General features: G+C 49.4%; 1 pseudogene; it reads right to left on the minus strand.

Annotated features, from left to right (window-relative positions):
* Positions 1-911, minus strand: part of LOC129324299 (zinc finger protein 420-like) — a 52,992-nt pseudogene extending 52,081 nt beyond the window's left edge.
* Positions 912-5,437: the final 4,526 nt, after the last annotated feature.

The raw sequence follows: 5,437 nt of genomic DNA on the forward strand, positions 1-5,437 counted from the left end.
ATCTGTGAGGATCCATGTTTTGGAATCAATTTTTTGCACCAACGCATGGCTGCCCTCCTTTTTATATAGGGCGTGCTTCTTGATCACAGCTCTCACTGAACTGTCACAATATATCACGGCTGGGGAGGGGCGGGGGGGGGGGCTCTTCATCGCTTACATGACATGGCCAGAATGTATCTTCTCCTGTTCCCTACAAATGATGAGCATGTGAAGACAAACTGAATTATTCAGGAGTGCTTTTTCCTCAGACAGTAGGTCTGGGCAGTAAAGAAATGGTTCATACAGATGTGTTGGTAAAGGGAGAGGGACTGTAGTTTATACTACTGTGTACTGCTTTTTGCTGTAATAATGCTCCTATTGGATAGTTGCTCTGCAGTGGTAATATGTCATATCATTTTACTTATGTTTTGTTTCAGCATTGTTTCGGCTCTGTATCAGATGTTTGCTTGCTTCTCAAATTCCTATTGTATTGTTTATTGAATACACTGTTTATTGAATGTCCGAGCAACTGATCGTATTGGCTTACACTGTGTAATCTGCCTTGAATCTCATGGAGAAAAGCAGACTATAAATTATGTACATCTAATGTAAATAAAATAAAGATCTACCAACAAGGATGCTATTTTGCTAGAGACTGCAGACAGCCCAACGCAGAGAAAAAACAGCAGGAGATGCCTCCCTTATTGCAAGAACTCACCTCCACCTCCAGGGAAGCGGAGCTGCCAGAGAGCAAGCAGGTAAGCCCCGGAGATCAACGGAGCCCTCTGGCTACTAAGGCCAAAAGCAGGGAAGCATTTGGCAAAGGAAATATTAGTTCACTACGTACCTCTTTTAAAACAGTCCTCCAGTGTTGCCTTCCCTCCCCTTCTCTGCTCAACGCAAGAGGAGACGGCTGCAAGTCAGGCGGCCTGCTCTCTTCCGGCCTCTCTAGGAAGGGAGACTCTTTCCCTTTAACCCTTATGTTGACTCTCCAGACAGCAAAAAGGACCCCGAGGTTGCATATTTAGGGATGGAGTAAATAGTAGTACCGCAAGAAACAGTGGGATGTGTTGAAGACACTAGAGAAATATTTTAGCAATGAAAACATGGAAATACCATGCTACTATTAACCCTTTTCCTGCCCAAATGCTTTCAGAACAGCACAAATCAGGCTGGAACGGGCACTAAATTAATGCCACTGGACAATATTTTAAAAACGAAAACCCTGAACTGGAATGCTTTTATTAACCTTTTCCCAGCCGAAGTATTCTGGCAACACCACCTAACAGGCCAGACTGGCACTAAATAAATGATGTATCACAAGAAAAAAAACAGTGGGAAGCTTTAAAGACCTCGAAGAACAATATTTTTGAAATGAGGTTCTTTATCACAGGTTCCACCCCCAAATCTCCAGATATTTCCGAAGCAGAATTTGGCAACCCTTAAGACTGGGGAGGCAGCAAAAGTCCTGCTCTACAATATGACAGATAAGGAAGATATTTTTATTTTATTTTATTCAATTTATATTCCACTCTCCCCACAAGATAAGGGGCTTCTAAGCAGCAGCAGGTTTGCCATTATGGCTACAAAAGAAAATTCTGATGGGCTGTATTAAATATTGAGATTTCAGCTCATAGGAACAGTTTTATTGAAACTGGAAGCGAACAGACACAGAGCGGAACTACAAGTGATGCCTGACACAGGTTGGACACTTGTCAGCTTCCCTCAAGTTTTGATGGGAAATGTAGGCAGCTTGGCGGAATGTTGGACAAGTGACAGTTGAAAAGTCCATTGGACAGCAGTCGGAGAGCCAAGCTGCAAGACCAGGATGCCTACATTTCCCATCAAAACTTGAGGGAAGCTGACAAGTGTCCAACCTGTGCCTTTTGTCACTTGTAGTTCCACTCACAGACAGGCTCACCAGGAGCCAACTATATACACACAAGCCACGCCCCTTTTCCAAGCAACAACCAATAGGCACACACAACTAGAATCCTTAGTTTGCATTAACTATATACAAAGTAACTTATTTACAGTACAGTGATTGGTCTTTATTATACAGCACTGATTGGCTGCTGCCAGCAGGAAACAACCAATAGAAATGAAGACTTCAGGAGCCTTAGCTCAGACAGAAGCTAAGTCAATACAACAGGTTGGGCCCCTGTGGATCAACTTTTCCTGAGGGTCCCCCCTCCAGTCAGTGTCCAAGCAGCCAGGAGGACCAATAAGGCTGGCTAGGCAAGAATCTGCCCGTGGTATAGTGGTGCAGGAAAGCTTGGTGCTGCAACTGCTGCCGGTCTGCCTCACTTGGCTTCTCATTGCCCCACTGGCTCCAGCAGTGATCCCCCTTGACCAGAGGCACCAGCCCCAGATGAGGCAAGGATGAGCCGAGGGGGGACAGGCAGCAACAGTCCTTGGCTTCACTTTGATGCTGGCTGCTGCTGGTGAGTGCTTGCACATTAGCCCATTAGCTGGTGGCCCTCCATCAGATGAGGCTAGAAGAGGGAGGGTATCAGTGGGAGTGAAGAGCCGTTCTCCGTGGCTATTTGGGCCACACTGTCCTCCCTGTTGCTAAGTCATAGAGAGTTTTAAAGGCCCCAGGAGTTTATAATGTGGGGATTAACACCCTAATAAGAACAAGATGGCAAACGTGGAGGCAAGCTCAGGAGGAGAGGCACCCTATGGTCTACGCGAAGAGAGGAATGAAGAATGTTGACAGTGACATTTTTGGGCATGGGTGCGCCGATGCTCTTAAACTAATGAGTTAGTCAGCTCCAGTGATGTTGGAATACTTCCATTATGCAGGAGGTGGCACACCTGAGAAGCCCCATTGGATAAAATGGGACTTACTTTTGAGTAGACCTGCTTAGGCTTTCTCCTAGATTTCTCTGACTGGGAGACTGCATCCCTCTTTGTCTACCTGCACTTGTCATTGCCTTTTGACACAGTTGACAATGCCATCCTGTGACAGCACAGAATTCATATTTGCTAACTCCGTAACCTGAAGCTGGCTAGTTGGGCCATAAGGATTTTTCTCCCGAAGACAGCTCTGTCCACCAGGCAGCCACAAGGATGTAGATAGATAGCATGCTTAATTGGTGTTACCTTCACCCACTGGTTTGCAAACTGTGGGGCAGTGAACCCCAAATATGGACCCAGGACCTCCATGGTGGAATTCAGCACTCTAGAGGCAAGGTTTTTACCCCCCTCACATATGCGGAAGAGAAGTCTTCTCACATATGCAAAGGACACTGTTTTTCAGGCTTTACAGTCAGCAGAGACATGGTTGCTTCTGCCCCCTGTCCCCCATGGTATCTGCAGAAGGCCCTTATCGGCTGTGTCAAGGTAGGCTAGTCTGTGTCCAGACTAGGCTGAGTTGGAAGATGGCGTGTGTTCCGCGTGACTAATTCTGGGCTTTCTTACCTTTTTATTCTCCTGGCCGGGATGCACCCCATGGAAGCCCACCCAAGCACCAGCACCCCCCATGCAGTGCCGCTCACCTTGCCCGAGGAGCCCCGAAGTTCTAATGGGCAGGAAGAAGAGTAAGTGGCTGCAGGAGAGCCCCAGCTGCCTGCAGATGCTGGACACTGGATGGGAGACACCACCACCAGCTGAGCCACTCAATCCAGCCCTGGCAGTGACGATGCCTCCCTTGGCCTGCCCGGGCCACCCCACTGACCTCCTGTTGCTGCGCTCTGCAGTGGCCTCCCCAACCCCAGCAGCTGATGAGCCGGGTGGAAGGCAGCCACAGCCAGTGCCATTGGGCCGGGTATGGCTGGGGCAGAGAACCAAGAATGCCGAGTCACCCCCAAATGAGGTACGGCTGGCTGGCTCAGGCAGCCATTGGGCAAGGGGGCACTGAGGTGGGCTCTGCCCTGCTGGAGCAGCAGACTGGGGTTCATATCGCCCAGTCACAGTGGGGGCTTGGGGGAGGGAGGAATGCAGCAGACTGGTGGATTGGCTGCCTTAAGGGTTGGGGGAAGCAGGGCCATAAAAGGGGCATCCCCAGAGCGGCCAAGGAAGAGTTGTCTGGCATGACTTAGGTGAGTGAGAGAGAGCAATGAAGTCACTGCACAGAGGGTAGGAGGAGACAGGTGGCGCTTCCCTTCCCATATCTGAGGCTGAGGGAAATGCCTGGGGAGGTAGGTGCACTGACCGCCTACCGTGCCAGCAGCTACCCTGCCAAGCCTGCTGGAGATGGCGGCAGGCTGGGCCTCGGAGCACTCCAGGTTATTGGTCCTGGGTGACTTCAATGTCCATGCCGATGATGCCGCCTCTATGCAGGCTTCGGATCTGGTGTCACCCAGGTGTGATCTTTGGGATGAGGATACAGGTGGACCTTGATGCCGGTGAAGCGGTGCCATGGTCAGACCACTTTGTCCTGAAGTCTTGTTTGGGAGCACCAGCCACCTCCTGCATAGGCGGCGAGCTAATTTGAGCTTGCCTGCAGAGGCTAATAGATCCAATTGGTTTCCAGGATGCTCTGCAGGATCCGATGCCCCCTGGTGGTTCATTGGATGAGCTGGTAGGGGACTGGTATGACCATCTCTCTGAAGCCATCGACGAAATCGCTCCCTGTTTCCTTCTCCATTCCCTTGCTAAATTGGCTCCCTGGTATATGGAGGAACTACATCAGATGAAGCGAGAACTGAGACGGAATGAATGAGTGTGGTGGCAGAATTGGGGCAAAGAGACAAGATCATCTTATAGAGCATTTATGAAGTGGCTGTGAAGGTGGCAAAGAAGGATTTCTATACTGCCTCCATAGCATCTGCAAGCTCACACCTGGCAAATTTGTTTCAAGTGGTTAGGTCCTTGGTCTCCCTTTCTCAAGGAGACCGCCAAATTAAAAATTCGGCTATTAGCTGCGAGGCTTTTGGGAGTGTCTTTGCAGATAAAATTTTGTCTCTCCTCCATGATCTGCTGGCCACAGTTGATACAGTAAGGGAACTAGAGGCCCCTTGATCATCTTCTGGCCCTTATTTAGATCACTTCAGTCTGGTGTCCCGGGAGGAAGTTGAAAGGATCCTGCAGCGGGTGAGGCCCACCACAAGCTCCCTGGACCCCTGCCCTTCGTGGCTGCTGATAGGGTTATGAAATTAGGATTGGCAAGGCTTAATGTCTATAAAGGCTGCACTGCAGTTGTGAACATCAATATATTTCCAAGCCTCCTGGAAATATATTTCCCTGCTCAGACCCCAGGCAAACTGCAAAACCCGCTGTTTCTGCAACTACCCACCGGGAGCTGCCATCCAGAGGATGAGAGGGTAATCTCATGATCTCTGTTTTGTCTAGAGAGATTATTTCAGCCAATATTCAAAGTCCCACTGCTGTTCTCGGTAGTGCTGCTCCTCCACGCAGTCAGAGACCTCAGCCTGCCATAGCTCCTCACCGGAAATCAGTAATCAAACTGTTGGTAAATACAGTGACTGGAGCAACCTTGGTACAACCCCTCGTT

This window comes from Eublepharis macularius, chromosome 2, assembly GCF_028583425.1.
Source record: "Eublepharis macularius isolate TG4126 chromosome 2, MPM_Emac_v1.0, whole genome shotgun sequence".
In the NCBI taxonomy this organism is placed as follows: Eukaryota; Metazoa; Chordata; class Lepidosauria; order Squamata; family Eublepharidae; genus Eublepharis; species Eublepharis macularius.